The sequence below is a fragment of the Athene cunicularia genome (genome assembly GCF_003259725.1).
Source record: "Athene cunicularia isolate RWA chromosome 8 unlocalized genomic scaffold, athCun1 chr8_part1, whole genome shotgun sequence".
Classification (NCBI taxonomy): Eukaryota; Metazoa; Chordata; class Aves; order Strigiformes; family Strigidae; genus Athene; species Athene cunicularia.
This window is the reverse complement of record NW_020799109.1, coordinates 33811087-33830053: the sequence shown is the minus strand read 5'-3', so window position 1 is coordinate 33830053 and position 18967 is coordinate 33811087. Positions and strand designations below refer to the sequence as shown.

Sequence of the window (18967 nt, the reverse complement as noted above, 5' to 3'; positions counted from 1 at the left end):
AAAGTAAATTGATATTTGGGGGGGGGGGGTGTCCTTTCCAAAGGGATTATAAATAAAACACTGAAAACACTTTGAAGTATACTTTTTCCTTGTTGTATCTTTTACCTAAGATTATAGAACTGGTTCATTTTATGAGAGGTACAAATTACTGAAATGCTGTGAATTGTAGTGAAGTCTTGGCTGAAGCTGATTTTTAAAGTGACTCTGGTCAGGATCTGTTTAGGGTCAGATGTGAATTTACATTAACTGATACTGTCTACTTGACTTCAATGGAGCAATGCCAGTTACACTAGCTAAAGGAGTCAGTCTTTAAAATGCTTATTAATATTTCACCTCACTCTGCCTACTGTATTTATAGGCAGTGGTGTACTTACAGGTGCTTGTGAGGCAAGCTATACTGGGCAAATCTCTCTTCCTGTTCATGCCTTCCTTGTAAAACGCTGGTATATATATGTTGTTTCTGTTACAAAGTGGTTTTCACAGGCTGGACTCCCTGAGCTTTGATTATGATAAGAAAAAATCATTCCAACTGTTCAGAGTAGAAGCAGCATCTGGTGTAGTGATGAGTTATCACTGGATCTGTTCACTAGAAGTAGGTTTGATTGGGTAATAAGGAGGTTAACAGCCAAGATTACAATAAATGCCCAGTCACCTCCTCTAAGCTTAATGTTGAATTGTACACATGCACACACACATACAGAGAACTTTGCTTATTTAAATCGAAATTGGTGATGTTTGGTCATTTGGAGAGAAACGACGCCATTGATTAAACGTATGTAGAGATTCCCCTTCAATCCCAGGGTCAGGCTGAACTGCAGAGCAGTGACTCAGCCGGCAGTTCTGGGGGACTGGCCTGGGCCCGCCCCGCTGCTGCCCCACAGTCCCGCGCAGCCGGGCAGGGGGCAAAAGGACATCGGGTGGGAAAGCACCTGGGTCCAGAGAAAGACAGGGAGATTGCTTACCCGTTCCTCTCACAGGCAAAACAAACGCAACTCGGGGAAAATTAACTTACTGCCAATTATAATAGGTTGGGACAGTAAAAAAGGCAAATTAAACCACCCTGCAGCATCCGCCACCTCTTCTCCCCTACATGTCATCAGGCTGTTCCTCACACTTCCTCCCTCGCTACTAATTGGTGTGTGGCATTTTAGCCTTTCTTGAACGTGTTTTCTCGGAGCTGTCACTGGGCTGAGCTGGGGCCATGCTGGAGCCATTGTGTAGCAGCTGGGATTAGCTGTGGCCAGCAAAGGGCAGGCTCTGGGCTCCTCTCACAGGGGCCCCTCAGCAGCCCACTCCCCCTCAACTCCTTGCCAAATACACTCAATATCCCATCTTTTAGAATATTGTCATTGCCAAAATATTCTGAGAAACCTCTTAAGTGGTGTACTGATTGTGAAAAATGGAAATGCAGTTCTGCAGTTGAGCAGCTGGTGATTAGAATCGCAAAAGCACGGGCTTTTGCCATAGCCCAGGGCTATGGCTGACCAGCAGAAAGGCAGGGTCCAACCACAACTACCACTGTATCTCATGTTCAGTTCTTGGTTGCTTTTTCTGTGGCAGACCTCCCTCATCAACCTGAGAAAGCCATTTTCTCTCCCTCAGTTCCTCACACTTAAGGAGTAGAGAAGGGTAAGGTATATATGGGATATTGCTAACCCATATAGTGAGGGATAATGTTGCCATTATATCAGACGTTTATCTCGCCTAGATGAGTACATACAGAGGAAATATTTCTAAGTACAGTACTTTATGCGTGTTTTAAAAAGCTTGGGCCTTAGTAGTTCTTTCTTGCCCTGACTCAGATGAAACCAACTGTTTTCAGAATGCAGAAGTAATGCCACCAAAAATGAGAAAACAAAGTAGGGAGCACAGTTGGCTATACAGATGAAAATCTGCAGGATATTTGCCAGCTATATTTGTCTGTGCTCAGTTATCTAACAGCAAGATAGAGAGTTGCCTAAAGCTCATCAACAAGTTGATGGATTTTTTCCTGCACTAATAAAGGATGGCAGCTATGCTCAGATATTATTAGAGGACTCTGATTTTAAAATTGAGCTAAAATATTTGGCTCCCCAAAAAAGTGACTTGGGCTGCCTTTCATTTCTTGTGGATTTTAATGCAGGTTACCTTAAAGAACAAGGCTTTAAGTGCCCAGGTTTTTCTGAAAATAAAAGAGGCTCAGAGCCTCTGGAACCCATTAGGATCAAAAAAATCAAGTACCCTAATGTTAGTCCCTTTTGGCCAAATGAACGGACTGTCATGAAATTTAATCTCAGACATGCAAAAACATTTTGTTACTAGCAAGAAAATCACATAAATAGAAAAAATCATACAGATAAAAATATAAAGTAATGTAAATAACAAAATATAACAATAAAACTCCGTTCTGTTTTCAGCCTCCTGGACAAGTGGTTCACAAATCGCCATCTGCTAGAAATATTCACTGTAAGTAGTCAGTGGGAAGCTCATTGCATCATATTACATACAGCACTATTTTCATGATTGTCCTAAGACTTCTGTGACATGCTTCATAAGAAAGATACATGCTGAAATGTGAACAGTTAAAACACACTGACAAGATGAAGGATTTGGAAAGCATTGCACTGACGTACAGTGCTGTCTTTCTTTTGAAAGGCAGCCTTGCATCTCTGATGGGTGGACTGGGTGTGATGGAGCGACTTTTCAGTTTGAAATTCTAGCTGCTGCTCCTTTTCAGAAAGTTCTAACATTCATTAGGGGACAATGTGCTCATCTGAGATACTTCATGAAGCTAAGATAGATGATTCAAAAGCTCTACATTATCCAATTATATGCTCCTGAAATGAAGATGTTAAAAAAGAGAAAAATGTTCATTTTATAGTTTCCCTGTCTTGTAAATTACTCTGATATTCATTCCCATTTATATCATTTATATGCAGAGACCTGTGTACTCTGATATTTCATGTCCCATTTTGGGTCAGTTTTATAATGAGAATAAAGGGAGAAAATCTGTAACTGTGGGGCTGATTTTCAAGGCATTTTGGGGGCATAAGTGACTACATGTTATTAATCTTTAACAGACCTGTGCACCTGCCCACCCTTTGTGCCTTAGAAGCCTCTCCATATATATTATGTAATTACTTTGAAAGATTAATTTTTCTTCCTCTTTCTTCATTTCTTTAGCTGGGTTATTCGTTACTTTATGCTGCTGCCAGGTGTATGGGAAGACACAACAAAGTTACACATCTATCCATGATTTGTTGACATGCCTTCTAGGGCATTTTCACTACCCTAGTAGGACCTTTTAATAATGATATCTTGCATTTAGTTGTGCATTACTGTAAATTTGTTGTCAACCTGTAACTATATATTATTTGTAGTGCTTACACTCATTTGCTCGATATTATTTGTAGTCCTTATGCTCATTTGTTAGGTCTCTAAACAGCCTAAGCACCAAAGACTCAAAATGCAGTGACCTGAAATATTAGCAGGTTACATCACCCCATTAAGCAGAAGAAAATGCTCTTATTCAAAGATGCATATGGGCTGACAATGCATTTATCCAAGAAATCCTTCATGCCCACTGAATCTTTAAAACAGCTTGAGTCACTGCGGGAGAGCTGAGCATGCACACGACCAGTGTGATCAAGCAATGCCTGTTTATTACAACTAAGAAAGCCCTTTTATAATGTTCTCCTGCACATGTGAGTAACATGCAGTACAAGTCCTCAAGATTGGACAGTTAACTTAGCCTGCACTTTAAACCTTCTTATGATTGGATAAAAAGTGCCCCATCAGCCTTGCCAGGCTTCCTACCTTGTGTAACTTCCTCTTCCGTCCCAGCCCCTTCCGGGGGTTGTTTGTCTCGTCGAGTTTCTCCCTCCTCATTCAGGGTCACATCCTTATCACATTCTTGTTGGCTGAGGCTCTTATCAGTCTTGTTCTCATGCAGGATTGCTCACATGTCCATTCTCTCGCAGAAAGCCCTCTAGAATCCCAACAAGTCACAAATGTTTTCTTAGGTTAAGAACAAACTAAGAGTTCTGTTTTACAAGTAACAACATTTTTTTTATTCAACAAAGTAAAAAAAATTTCCAGGAGCTGAAAAAGTCTTCCACATTTCTCCCTTGTTTTCCCAAAGGCAGAAGAGTCTGTCCATTGTTCTAACTTCCAGTAACAATGTGACCCCAAATGTGGGGAGCATCACACAGGAGCTGTTGAGAGACTTTGGTGTTTGCTCCTATATTCCAGCTTTTTCACCTCCGTAACTTTCTTGTCCATAATATGTTTTGAACTCATGACCAGATGAAGGAGTTCATCTGCTTTAATATACTGACTATGGCCTTTGTAGGCATGAAATCATGAGGACTGGTGTGAGCTATACACCCCAGCATTTTTCTGAGCATCTCAGCTCATGTGGAGCTATAATCTTTCATCAGTAGGCTCTACCTGACTAGGCTGGCTTAAAGGTAACTTGGGTACAGCCATATGAGCGACCATCACTGTGCTGTAGACATCCTCATAAAAGGAGCCTGCTCTCTCCAGCCTCTGCTCTCTCTGTCTCCGTCTTTCCCTCTGAAGTCTATAGAAGGCATTAAAAAATCCAAGATCATCCCTTTTTCTACTTTCTTGTCATGAGACTGCCTACTTTTCTACTTCCAGCTGAGCATATCTTCCACTGACAGTCACTGCAGAAGCTTCACAATTAATGAGGCAAGCTAGTGAGTGGCTTTCCCCCTTCAACTCATTATCATGATGCAGTACCCTTCTACCAATTGACTCCTCAGGTGTCTTCAACTTCTGTCATATCCTCACTCTGCATAATCTTCTCTTAGTTTTTCCAACTCCAGTGTCTCTGTTCTCATTTCTGACAGCTCCAGACCTATCATTTTACTCCTCTGGACACTCATTTTTATTTTGCATCTAATGCAGTTACATCTCAGGCTCACTCAGCTTGGGTTTATGTAAGGCAGGTCCTGCTTGAGTAACCTGATCTCCTTCTATGACAAGATGTCCTGTTTAGTGGATGACAGAAAGACTATGTATGTTATGTAGTGGACTTTAGTAAAGCATTTGACACCATTTCCCACAGAATTCTCCTGGAGAAACTACCTGCTCATGGCCTGGATGGGTGCACTCTTCACTGCATAATAAACTGGTTGGATGGCCCAGCCCAAAGAGTTGTGGTGAATAGAGTTAAATCCAGTTGGCGGACAGTCACAAGTGGTGTTCCTTGGGTCTCAGTAATGAGGCCAGTTCTGTTTAATATCTTTATCAATGATGTGGGCAAGGCAATCGAGGCTACCTCTGTAAGTTTGCAGACGACACCAAGTTGGGTGAGAGTGTTGATCTGCTTGTGAGGGTAGGGAGGCTCTGCAGAGAGACCTGGACAGGCTGGAGCCATGGATCAAGACCAATTGTATGAGGTTCAACAAGGCACTGTGATGGGTCCTGCACTTGGGCCACAGCAACCTCATGCAACACTACAGGCTTGGGGAAGAGTGGCTGGAAAAATGACTGGTGGAAAAGGACCTGGGGGTGTTGGTCGACAGCTGGCTGAGTATCAGCCAGTGTGTGTTCAGGTGACCAAGAAGGCCAAAAACATCCTGGCTTGTACCAGAAATAGTGTGGACAGAAGGACTATGGAAGTGACTGTACCCCTGTACTCGGCACCGGTGAGGCCACACCTCAAATACTATGTTCAGTTTTGGGCCCCTCATTACAATAAAGATGTTGAGGTGCTGGAGCACATCCAAAGAAGGGTAATGAAGTTGGTGAAGGGTCTAGAGAACAAGACTTATAAGGAATGGCTGAGGGAAATGGAGTTGTTTAGTCTGAAGAAAAGGAAGCTGAGGGGAGACCTTCTTGCTCTCTGTAACTACCTGAAAGGAGGTTATAGCAAGGTGGGTGTCAGTCTCTACTCCCAAGTCACAAGTAATAGGACAAGAGGAAGTGGCCTCAAGTTGCACTACAGGAGGTTTAGGCTGCCCAGGGAAGTGGTTGAGTCAGCATGTGAGGAGGTATTTAGAAGATGTGTAATGGTGCTTAGGACATGGTTTAGTGGTGGACTTGGCAGTGTCACATTCACAGTTTGACTCAATGATCTTAAAGGTCTTTTCCAACCTAAATGATTCTATGATTCTGTTTTCCTAAGGTCTGGTATCTATGGTCTAAATTTTTGAAACACCTTTCCACATTCAGGAGGGAGCAGAAGTGTTCCTTATGGTGCTAGAGGTAGAAGCACTGTTTCAGATACCAGTTTGGACCTGAGCTTATAACTAAGTTGACAATACCAGACTCAATGGTGTGGTGCAATCCAAGGGATGAGATTTTGACTGTACTGCACAAAAATCTGATCAGGGCAATGATCAGCTTCGGGGAATGGCTGAAATCTAGGAAAGAATATTTTATTTTACTGTTAATCATAATATACTCTGAAAATTAGGATAGAGGAGGTTTAGCAGCATGTGGTACGTGGAAAAGAGATTTTTCTTCTAATTTGATCAAAAGATTATCTAAAGTATAAAGCTCTGAAAGAGAAATATGCATGAGATGCAGGAACTGCTGGGGATGGATAAATCAGAAAAAACAAAAAACAAAAAACAAAACAAAACAAAACAAAACAAACAAACAAACAAAAAAACAGTCTGCAGGGGATTTTTATTCTACTCCATAGTGGCTGAATTTCAGTCTGAAAACTGAAAATGAAGAATGGCATTGGATTGACTGGCAAGGGAAACAACAAATGTCTGAGGACAGGAGTAGGTATTTGAGCTGTTAGAAAACAAAGATTGGTTTTTACATACAAAGACTAGTTTTACAGATGTTGGAATATTAGGGCAGAAAATGTATGTCAATAAATAAGATCCAGAAAGAGAGAAGATAAAAGGGAAGGAGAAGGGGGAATGTGAGAAGCTGATATACAAAGGAAGACACTGCTTTAATACAAAAGCTGTAAAAAAGCAACCCATCTGGTTTAGCACTGGTAGAGATAAGGAGGCAGGCCCGTCAGTCTCCTGAGGACCGATCCTGAGATCAGCAGGTGGTTGTTTCAGGATCTGTAGCAATCCCTCTTCTGCTTTGTTTTTTCCTCTTTATTTCTTCCCAGAGCATGTGTCAAATCATATCCCAACTGTGATAATAAAAAAGAGATTGGACAGTTGGTGTTTCAGTGTGAAAGTCAATGCCATAAAGTCAAAGCTAAAGTTTTATTTCCCAGATAACTGCTAACAAAATGTAAATGCATTTACCCTGATATTCATGACAGCTGCTTGTCTTTATTGTATTAGAACTGTATTCAATAAGCTTGAATGTTTCACTGAACCTTTTCTGCTGTCTTGTGGCAGAAGCATGAGGGTCACAAGTTTTCTGTTGGATTCTGTTCTTTTGTACTGTAAATGACAGTGACAACTTGATAGCTGGATTTTTTTCTGGGGCTACAACTTAAATAATCACACTGGAATAGGACACTTAGTGAGATGGAAAGAAAGAAGGGTCCTTTTGACAAAGAAAGCAATTTAAAAAACCCACTTGTCTGTTAAGGTTCATGAAGACCTCAGTCAACTCTATATAATTTCAGAATAAAATAATGTCAGCTTTTTTTTTCTCCCCTCATAAAAAAAGAGGGGTTTTTTTTCTTACCCAGAAAAACTTGCCCAACTAGTTCCCCACTTACTTCTCAGGAAATGATATCTACTTGTTGTTTTAAACATGCTGAGTGGATTCTGTATCACCTCAAAACCAGAAAGAAGTTCTTTCCTTGAGCTATCACATGTGAAGGGAAAATTCAAGACTTTTTTCTATCTTTACCTGTCCAATCTTTGGGATAATCACTTAGGAAAAAAAAACCCAACACCTTGAGGACATGTGTATTTAAGCCTAAACTCTAATCCAAATTTAGAGAACTGCAACTTTAAATAACAGAAAACTAATAAAAGCTTACACTCTCTTAAAAAACAAAACAAAAATTAAAAACCTCATGGGCAAACTCTACATATTTCCAGCCTCCTAGGTTTATACTGACTTTGGAGTAGTTAATAAAATTCTTTCTGGTATTTTATTATTCTGTGGTCTTATTTTTGACCCGAAAATGCAAAGTATTTTTACATGGTGAAAATCCACCAAAAAACTCCAAACATGAGAAAAGTTAAACTATGTACATAGGTTATCCAGGTAGTCTTAAAGGCATAAAGTACTGTAGTTGGACCTGCTCCAAGCATTGATTCAGCAGATGCTGCACTAGCTAAAATTGCCTACTTTGCCTTTGCTAATCAGACTGGGATGGCTGCCTGCCTGCATAGCCAACAGCTGCTAGCATGAAGAGAGGATGAAGTTACAAGGCAGGTACTGTTGCTGTGCTGTAGCCTTTCCAAGAAAAAGAAAAGTTCACTTGAGAAGTGATCTGGAAAGCAGCTCCCCATGGCTCATAGTGCTGCTCTGATGGCTCTGCCAGGACAGCCCCTGGGAGGGTCCCAAACAAAGTGCTTGTGCCCTCTTTTTATATTGAAAGGCTGCAATAAGATGTCCCTGGAATCTTCTCCAGGCTGAACAACCCCAACTCTTTTTCTCACAGGAGAGCAGTTCCAGCCCTGTGACCATCTTTGTGGCCTCCTCTGGACCCACTTAAGCGGGTCCGTGTCCTTTTTATACTGGGATCCCCAGAGCTGGACACAGCACTGCAGGGGGGGTCCCACAAGAGTGGAGTAAAGGGGCAGAATCCCCCTTCCTCACCCTGGTGGACACACTGCTCTGGATGCAGCCCAGGATACAGTTGGCTTTCTGGGCTGCGAGTGCACGTTGCCATCTCATGTCCTATTTGTCATCCACCAGTGCCCCCACATCCTTCTCCACAGGACTGCTCTCAATCTTTCCACCCCCAGCCTGTATTGACATTGGGTATTACACCTGCCCATGTGCAGGACCTTGCACTTGGCCTGTTGAACTTCATGAGGTTCTCAGGGGCTCATCCAGGGGTGAGTGAGCAGCAAGGGCAGTCCGACAGCCCAGGCTGTGCTTTCAAGGGCATGGGTGGCACTGCAGAGAGGGCATTCTTGGCTGATGGACACTTAATGGGTTTATAAGCCCTGTGGCAGGCTTGGGAGTAGACTGTTAGGCTAGGATTTGGGCTGCTCCTCATGCCATTGTCTCTTGGAGCTCCTTGATGGGTGTGCAGAGAAGCATTATCCCAAGAGCACCCTAGCAGTTACCAAACAGGGGGTCTTCCCTTAGCAGGTCTTGTTGGGGCAACACTAGCAGAGTCCAAGATTGCTGTTATTGCTGGACTGAGTCAGGGGAGTGGTAGATGTTTCTTGTCCTGGGAAGCCCAAGAAGGTTCCCTTGAGCCACTCCCTTAGAAACCCCACACACAGCAGGATCATCAGTAACTAAGAGCTCTTCCAAGCATTCTCTCTTGGTGCTGGGAGTGATTTATCTGGGTTCTCTGCACTCAGGTTGCTTCTCCATCCTTTCTTTAAGGCAAGGAGCCAGGGATCTCCCTGCCGCATGGAAAGAGTACCTGCCTGATCATTGCTGAAGAGATAGATGAGAGACTGGTAACCAAGCAGAGCAAGGGGTAAACTGCAGTGTCGGCCAACAGTCATCCTTTCTGTTTGTGAATTAACCTGCTCACAGGCTCAGACAGTGGTGAACTCCACATTGGAGGGATCATTCGACCCTGGCCATGTTACTCAATGGATGCAGGTGGCCACGTGACAGGGAACTGGGTGCTTCACTGGGTGCATGGTTGGGTTCCAAGGGTGGTGGTGCAGATGCTGAGTAGCTCTTGGGAGGGACTTAGCCAGAGCAGAGAAATGGGCTGCCAGGGACCTCATGCAGTTCAGCAGAGGCAAGTGCTTAGGACCCCAACAGTTGCCACAGGGATCCCTCTCACAGTGGCATTTGAGCACAGTGCTTCCCCCCATCATAAAGGCCTGGTGGTACCATGGGGACCTCCATACCCAGGGGGACACAGATCTGCATTAAAGACCCCAAGTTTTATGTTCTGTTTACCTAATTGATTAATATGAAAGTGCCTTCCTTAACCGTTTCTTGGAAGTCTGAATAGCTCCCAGTTGACTGGAAACTGGCAAATGTTGTCCCAGTATTCAAGAAGGGCAAGAAGAAAGACGCTGATAATTACAGGCCTGTGAGTCTCACTTCAGTGCCTGGTAAAATTATGGAGAATTTTATTCTGGGAGTTATTGAAAAACACTTGAGAGACAATGCATTCATTGGTCACAGCCAGCATAAGTTCACAAGGGGAAAGGCTTACTTAACCAGTAAATTTCCTTTTATAACAAGGTCACCCATCTAGTTGACCAAGGAAAGCCAGTAGGTGTGGGATTTTGGATAACAGCAGAGCTTTTTCTCACAGTATCCTTCTGGGTAAACTGTCCAGCACACAGCTAGCCAAGTCCACAATATACTGGGTGAGCAATTAGTTAATGGGTTGGGCCCAAAAGTTACAGTAAATGGCTTACATCAGGCTAACATCCAGTTACTACTGGGGTTCCCCAGGGCTCAATTTTAGGGCCAGTTCACTTTAATGTTTTTATAAAATGATCTGAACACAGGATTCAAATGTACATTAAATAAGTTTGCTGATAATACTGAACTGGGAGGAGCTGTGGACTCTCTCGAGGGCAGAAAGGCCTTACAGAGACATCTGGATAGACTAGACAGCTGGGCAACCACCAACCGTATGAAATTTAAAAAGAGCAAGTGGCAGATTCTCCACCTGGGACAGGGTAATCCTGGTTATATATACAAATTGTGGGACAAGAGGCTGGAGAGCAGCCCCATGGAAAGAGAACCGGGGTTTTAGTTGATGGCAAGTTGAATATGCATCAAGAGTATGCCCTGGCAACTAAAAGGGCTAACCATGCCCTGGGGTGCATAACTAGCTGGTTGAGGAAGGTGATTGTCCCACTCTGCACTGCACTGGTGCAGCCCCACCTCAAGTACTGTGTGCAGCTTTGGACACCTCAGTGTAAGAATGGCATCAAACTATTAAAGTGTGTGCAGAAGACAGTGACCAAGATGGTGAAAGGTCTTGAGCATAAGACTTACAAAGAGAGACTGAGGTCACTTGGTTTGTTCAGCTTGGAGAAGGCTGAGGGATGACCTCACCACAGCCTACAACTTCCTTAAGGAGGCCAGTGGAGGGGAAGGTGCTGATCTCTCTGGTGACCAGAGATAGGACACAAGGAAATGTAATGAAGCTGCATCAGGGGAAGTTCAGATTGGATGTTAGAAAAGGTTCTTCACTGAGAGGGTGGTCGGTCACTGTAACAGGGTCCCCAGCAAAGTGGTCATGGCACCAAGCCTGTCAGAGCTCAAAGAGCATCTGGACGATGCTCTTAGTCACATGGTTTAGATTTAGGTAGTCCTGCAAGGAGCAGGGAGTTGGACTTGATGATTCTTATGGGTCCCTTCCAACTTGAGATATTCTATGATTCTTCCTTTCCTCTTCTCCATGACATTTACAACTAATGGGTAATTACAGTGATGAGAAATTAAATTCTTATTTTTACATTGAGACTGCCTAGACATTTTTGATTCAGGTCAGCTCCAACCAGTCTCTCTCTGAAGTACACCCAGATTGCTGCCACCAGTGACATTGGCCTGCAAGTTCTCCCTGAGCCTTCATCTTCTCACTCACTTCAGTCAGGACCTGAACTGGGCTCCAGCATAGAGACATGTTCAAGTTCATGAGCTCATGGTCAGGTACAGCCCTCCTTGTTTAAATCTCAGGTGAAACTTTCTGAACTAGTTAGGCATTCAACAATTTTATTTCAATTTTTTCAACAAGGAATTGGCCTTTCATTATTCAAAGATGAAAAATTAGGTAGATTTCAGATGTCTTTTGGCCCAAAGAGGGTGTAAGGTTATGAGATAAAATGGAAATATTTGTGTCCTGTATCAATGGTGTAGTATATCAGCAACTGGTGAAAACTTACTGTACTTGCAGTTTGAACTTTCAGTGCTGTGGTGGCAGACAGTGCTTGTCCAGATATTTCTACCATAACTGACATCGTGATCTTTCAACAGGATGGACCCAATCAGAGACTGTCTAGCTGGACATGAGTGGTCTCCCCCAGGGCTCGATTTAGGGGCTACTCCTGTTTAACATCTTTATTGATGTTCTAGACAAGGGGATCGAGTGCACCCTCAGTCAGTTTGCAGATGACACCAAGTTGGGCAGGAGTGTTGATCTGCTCGAGGGTAGGGAGGCTCTGCAGAGAGACCTGGACAGGCTGGAGCGATGGACTGAGGCCAAATTTCAATAAGACCAAATGCCAGGCGCTACACTTGGGCCACAGTAACCCCCAGCAGCGCTACTGGCTTGGGGAGGAGTGGCTGGAGAGCTGCCAGTCAGAGAGGGACCTGGGGGTGTTGATTGACAGCTGGCTGAACAGGAGCCAGCAGTGTGCCCAGGGGGCCAAGAGGCCAATGGCACCCTGGCTTGTGTCAGCAATAGCGTGGCCAGCAGGGACAGGGAAGGGATCTTACCCCTGTACTCGGCACTGGTGAGGCTGCACCTCGATAACTGTGTTCAGTTTTGGGCCCCTCACTACAAAAAGGACATTGAATGACTCGAGTGTGTCCAGAGAAGGGCAACAGAGCTGGTGCAGGGTCTGGAGCACAGGTCTGATGGGGAGCAGCTGAGGGAACTGGGGGGGTTTAGTTTGGAGAAGAGAAGGCTGAGGGGAGACCTCATCGCCCTCTACAACTCCATAAAAGGAGGCTGCAGAGAGCTGGGGATGAGTCTCTTGAACCAAGTAATAAGCGATAGAACAAGAGGTAATGGCCTCAAGTTGCACCAGGGAAGGTTTAGATTAGTTATTAGGAAGCATTTCTTTACAGAATGAGTTGTTAGGCATTGTGTCAGGGAAGGCAGCTGGTCTGCCGATAACCTGATTGAAGAAGAGTTTGAACTTGACAAGATTCTGGTGTACCCTTGAGATAAGGAAGCTATGCTTAAAGCAAATAACTTTCAAGGAGCTGCTGACTACATAGCAGGATGAAGCAAGCAGAGAGGAAACTGATAAAGGTTATCCAATGAGAATGTTAAAAACAACTTTTTGACCAATTATATTGAAACACTCTGGCACCTGAAATATATAAAAATGCATGCTTTTATTAATAAAAAATCTAGCCTCTTGTTCACCCATGTGACTCTGTGTGTGTGTGTGTTTTGCTTTGTTATCTCTACAGTGACAGCGTTGGAATGGGCTGCCTAGGGAGGTGGTGGAGTCCCCATACCTGGAGGTGTTTAAGAGTAGGGTCGACTTAGAGCTGAGGGATCTGGTGTAGTTGGGAACTGTCAGTGCTGGGTTGATGGTTGGACTGGATGATCTTTAAGGTCTTTTCCAACCTAGACAATTCTGTGATTCTGTGAAGGCTGAACAAGCCCTATTCTCTCAGCCTTTCCTCACATGACAGGCTGCCCAGTCCCTTGATCATCTTTGTGTCCCTGCTCTGGACCCTCTCCAGCCTGGCCACATCTTTTTTGTATAGCGGGGACCAAAGATGAACACAGTATTCCAGGTGTGGCCTGACAAGCGCTGAGTAGAGTGGGATAATAACTTCATCATCTCTGCTGGTGATGCCCTTGTTGATGCAACCCAGCACCCTGTGGGCTCTTTGCTGCAGCAGCACACTCTTCACTCATACTGAGCTTGTTTTCCACCAGGACTCCCAGGTCCTCTTCCACAGAGCTGCTCCCCAGCCACATAGATCCCAACCTGTGCTGCAATCCTGGATCATGTTTCCCAGGTGCAAGACCTTACACTTACCCTTGTTGAACTCCGTAAGTCTCTTGTTATCCCACTCTTCCAGCCTATCCAGGTCTTCCTGCAGGGTGGCTCTCCCTTCCAGAGTGTCCACGTCTCCACTCAGTTTGGTATTGTCAGCAAAATTCATCGGGGTACACTTGATCCCATCATCCCAATCACTTATGAATATTTTAAAGAGCATTGGGTCCAGTATAAATCCCTAGGGCACCCATTTGTGACAGGTTGCCAGTCTGAAAAAGAGCTCTTTACCCCCACCCTCTGGGTGCAGTCTGTCAGCCAGTTCCCCACCTACTGCACAGACCACTTGTCTAGTCTGTAGTACACCAGTTTCTGTAGGAGGAGGCTGTGGGGAACCACATCAAAAGCTTTGGAGAAATGCAGGTAGACAATGTTCACCACTCACCCCACATCAACCAAGCAGGTTACTTTATTGTAGAAGGCGATCAAGTTTGTCAAGAACGATTTGCTCTTGGTCAATCCGTGCTGGCTTTTCCCAATCACATGCTTCATGTGACTTGTGATAGCCCCCAGGAGGATTTGTTCCATAACTCTCCCAGGGATTGAAGTAAGACTGATGGGCCTATAATTTCCTGGATCCTCCTTTAAGCCCTTCTTGGAGATGGGGGTGACATTAGCCTTCATCCAGTCTTCTGGGATGTCCCCCAATCTCCATGACTTCTCAAGAATTGTGGAGGATGGCCTAACAACAACATCAGCCAGCTCTCATAACACCTTTGGGTGGATACTGTCAGGGCCCATACATTTGTAGAGTTCAAGCTCCTGTGATAGTTCACACACCAACTCTTCCTTCACTGATGGTGAGTCTGTGTTGGCATCGACCTGGATTTTTTGTTCCCACTGTGCCCAATGGTGCTTGCAAAGACAGAGGTGAATAAAGCATTGAGAACCTTTGCCTTCTCATCATTGTTGGTGACTGAATCACCTCTCCTCTTTAACGGAGAGGAAATATTTTCCTTTTTTTTTCTGCTTGTTGTTTATATACCTGAAGAACTCTTTCTCATAATTTTTGACATCTTTGGCCAATTTCAATTTGAGCTGAGCTTTTGCTTTTCTAACTGCATCTCTGCACACCCTGACAATGCCCTTGTAGTTCTCAACAGGTATTTATCCACTTTTCCATCTTTTGTATGCCTCTCTTGGTTTCATGCAGACTCAGAATCTCACAGTTAAGTCAAGAGAGTCTCTCACTCTCCCTAATTCCTTTACCTTTCAAGTGGATGAACTGTTTCTGTGCTTCCAGGAGAATAGTCTTGAAGAACTCCCAGCATTCGCTGGCTCCTTTATCCTTCACAGAAGCTTCTCACATGATCCCTCCCAACTGAGCTCTGAGCAACCTGAAGTTTGCTCTTATAAAATCTAAAACCTTTGTCTTAGTACTGACCTCCCGCACACTCAGCAAGATTCCAAACTCCACAAGATTGTCACTAACTCAGATATTACAAAGTGGGTTTTCTTGGTTTGCAAGCAGCAAGTCCATCAGTGTCTCATTCCTGGTTGGCACATTGAACATTTGTTTGAGGAAGCAGTCCTCTACGCATTTCAGGAACTTAATGGATGGTGTGTGAGCTGCTGTATTGGTCTTCCAACAATGTCTGGGTAGTTGAAGTCACCTATAAGAACTAGGTTCATGTGCTCTACAATTTAGAAAGAAGCTTATTACATGTGTAGTAATGGCAAAGAGAGAATTTTAAGAGCTTGTTTCCATACCCAACAAGACAAACCAGGGAAATGCAGCTCTTTTCATTATGCTTCAGTATATGTCTTTTTATGAAGAGTTTTACTAAATTTATCAGTACACAGCAAGAAGCTGGTGTGTCAGCACACTCCTCTCTGATTTGTTAATGATGACATCAAAAACTGATTCTTCCATCTGTTGTTGCATACTAAAAAATAGTGTTTCAGTGTACATTTGTATTTTAGAAATAATCTTTCCAAACAAAAGGGATTAATTTAACACTATAGTCTGCAGTGAACCTTGAACTAAAGAGAATGCACGGTACCACTGTGTCGTGTTCAGCTAGGATGGGTTAAGTTTCCCCAGCAGGGTGAATGGATCTCCAGCTGGGTTATTGATACCATGCTGACGTCAGGTCCAGCGCAATGGCGCGGGAAGCTTTCCTTTGTGGCTTTGGTCCGGGGAAACACGCGTGGCGGGCTGGATGTGTCCATTTGTGGTATTTCTCTGTGTATCTTTTGTCTTGTTTACTGTTATTGCTGTTTATTGTTGTTATTATTGTTATTATTGCTATTGTTGTTGTTCAGATTGTTATTTATTACACTGTTGTATTAAATTTCTCCTTTTTTCAACCCCAGGGTTTGTGCCTCACTTCCAGCCTGTCCAGCCCAAGGGTGGGGGAGGGACAACGTCAACATGGTCTCCAGTCCCGGCAGGCCCCATAGCAGCACACAATGGTTTGGTTATGTAGAGTTTCCTTGTATACTGTGCTACCATAAGATAGTATTTGACAAATATCATGCTTTTCACAATGCCTGTCTCTTCATAAAAAATCATTAAACATTAGTTGTAAGACTCAACAAAAACGATCACCTAGTTTATACATATATATATATATATATATATAAAGGGAAACCTCAAATTGCAAAGTATTCTAGAAAGGCAAAAATGCTTTGACAAAATACACCTATAAAATCACGTCCAACATACTTCTAACAAATACAGACTAAATCTGCAGGGAGACTGAGTTTTCGGGACATTCAGATGAAAGTGGCACAACATTTCCACCTGAGAAGTCCAGAAGGAGTGTTCTTCGTGGCATGAAAGATTTCAACAGTCTGGAACCATCTAGCCACTATCCAGCTGGATTTAGACAGAAAAAATGGTTGTTAATATACTGGTCTGTCTTCTGGTTCATGGGAGAATTCAGGAAAGCAGGACAACGTAACATGGGCTGCAAACACAACCTACAGTAAATAGGACCGTTCCTTGCTTCTGTTCACCACAATTCCACAGGAACTCCACAACCTCTTTTTGGAGAGGAGGTTAAGCTGAGTCACTTAGGTGCATTTGAAATGTGCACCATCACAGAACTGGCACCTTTCCTAGGGAATATCACATTGCTTTGAATGTATCCTTGATAATTCAACACCACCTCTGGTGGTCAAAGGGCTTCTGATGTGCATTGTTAAGTAGCTTACATTAGGTTAAATAATTCACTATGGAAGGACAACCAAGCTTAAAAGGAAGAGCAGATGGCTAACTTAACAGAGCAGAACATATTGCTATACTAAGCAGTAATTAATTCAATTGGAAACTATTGCTTAGGTAGTGTCTGATCTCCAGAAGAAAAGCTGGTAGACCTGAAAGCATGCACGGATGTATTGACAACTGACAATGTGAACTGCTTATCTACTGTCATTGATAAACACTTGTTATTTAAAATAATTCACAGAGAAGTAATCCAGACTTCATCTAAAGAGAGGATATGCACATGTAACAACCTCTAAACTCTTGGAGGGGGGTAAGGGGGAAAGGCTTGATCCAGAAAAGAGGTGATAGGCTGACTGGCATGAACTTTCCCTAAGGGAAGAACCCCTATTCTTACACTCACTCTATTAAAATTGTAAGTAGAGAAAAACAACTGTATGTAACATCCACATACTACCTCAAAGGGGAATTAAAAAAATGCTGGCATAAAACTTACGCTTTTGAAGGTATACAGGCAAAATGAGGGTGTCTGCCTAATGGACTCTAAAGTGCAAATATAGAAAACTGTATAGATATGTATAATATATCTAGTCCACAACTTCTTTTATTATGTGAATTTTTTTTTTCTTCATTTAAAAAATTTTATTTCCCTTCCAGCAGTTTGTGGGGTTGTTTTGTTTTGTTTTCTAATCATACTGCTTTTAAATTGGGATTGTCAGCTTTAGCCATTTCTGCTAACTTCTAGGGGCTTTGCCGTTTATAGCTCATTTACAGTTTGTCCAGTTCATGATTAAAAAGGGTCTTTAAGTGCTTGCTGGTTAGATAGTGCTGGGCTACCAGACAGCTGCTGTGGGAACAGTGAGATAGCTGCTAGGATTGCAATAATTCAGATTTTTGCAGTTAGTAGAGCAACTGGTGCTAAGAAAGAAATCTAGATACTGCTCCAGAGAGAATGGGGCTGCGTAACAGTGGTGGCAGTGCCCTGCAGGGCTTGGTCCCCCATTGCCACATGGCAAGTATGTGAAAATAGTAACCCATCACAGTGGCCTCAGTTCTCAGGGATTATGCCTGCACCTGTGCCTGGGGCTACAGGGAATGCTGGGACTCTTCCTGGGACTGGAAGTGACAGTAACCACAGGTGCTGCCACACAGGGACTGTTATCCATAGAAGTGTGCCATGTGGATTAAGAAACATTATTATCCCCATCTACTGCATCCACTTTGGGGGTGCCTGTTACAGGGAAGGTATCAACAAAAAGATATCAACTGCATCAAGGTCTTCGGAGGCCCCCAGGGTGTTTGGGATTGGAACAGGAGTTCAGCCAAAGGCAAGGAAGGCTTCAGGGACACCCAACAGCAGCTGGCCCTGCCTGCAGGTAGGGGACTGAGAATCACAGAGCACCTGAGGTGGGAAGGGACCTCTGGAGGTCACCTGGTCCAACCCACCTGCTCATGTAGGGCTACCTAGAGCCAGGTGCCCAGGACTGTGTCCAGACAGCTCTTGAGTATTTCCAAGGAAGAAGATTCACAACCTCTCAGGACAAACTGTGCCCGTGCTCTGTCACCCTCACAATGAAAAAGGGTTTCCTGATATTCAGAAGGAACCTCCCGTGTTTCAGTTTGTGCCCGCTGCCTCTGGTCCTGTCACTGGGCACCACTGAGAAGAAACTGGCTTGTCTTCTTTACAGCCTTCCTTCAGGTATTTATAGACATTGATAAGATTCCCCTGAGCCTTCTCATCTCCAGACTGACAGTCCCAGGTCTCTCAGGCTTTCCTCATAGAAGAGGAAATCTCTTCATCATATCCAATCTCTTCATCATATTAGTGACCCTTCCCCTGGATTCATTCCAGTATGTCCATCTCTCTCTTGTATCTGGGACACTCAGAACTGGACAAACTCCAAGTGTGGCCTCACCAGTGATAAAGACAATTGCCTAGAGAAGGTGGAGCCAGGTTCTTAATGGAGTTGCACACTAGGAGAAAAACAGACATCGGTTATAAGCT

At 43.7% G+C, this 18967-nt stretch overlaps 1 long non-coding RNA gene across 1 annotated transcript in view; it reads right to left on the bottom strand.

The window, feature by feature from the left end:
* Window positions 1–18673, bottom strand: part of LOC113483038 — a 160022-nt gene extending 141349 nt beyond the window's left edge. Inside the window, exon 1 of the long non-coding RNA XR_003398947.1 lies at window positions 18505–18673. This is a non-coding gene — a long non-coding RNA (uncharacterized LOC113483038). The remainder of the gene's footprint in view (window positions 1–18504) is intronic.
* Between the last annotated feature and the right edge of the window lie 294 nt (window positions 18674–18967).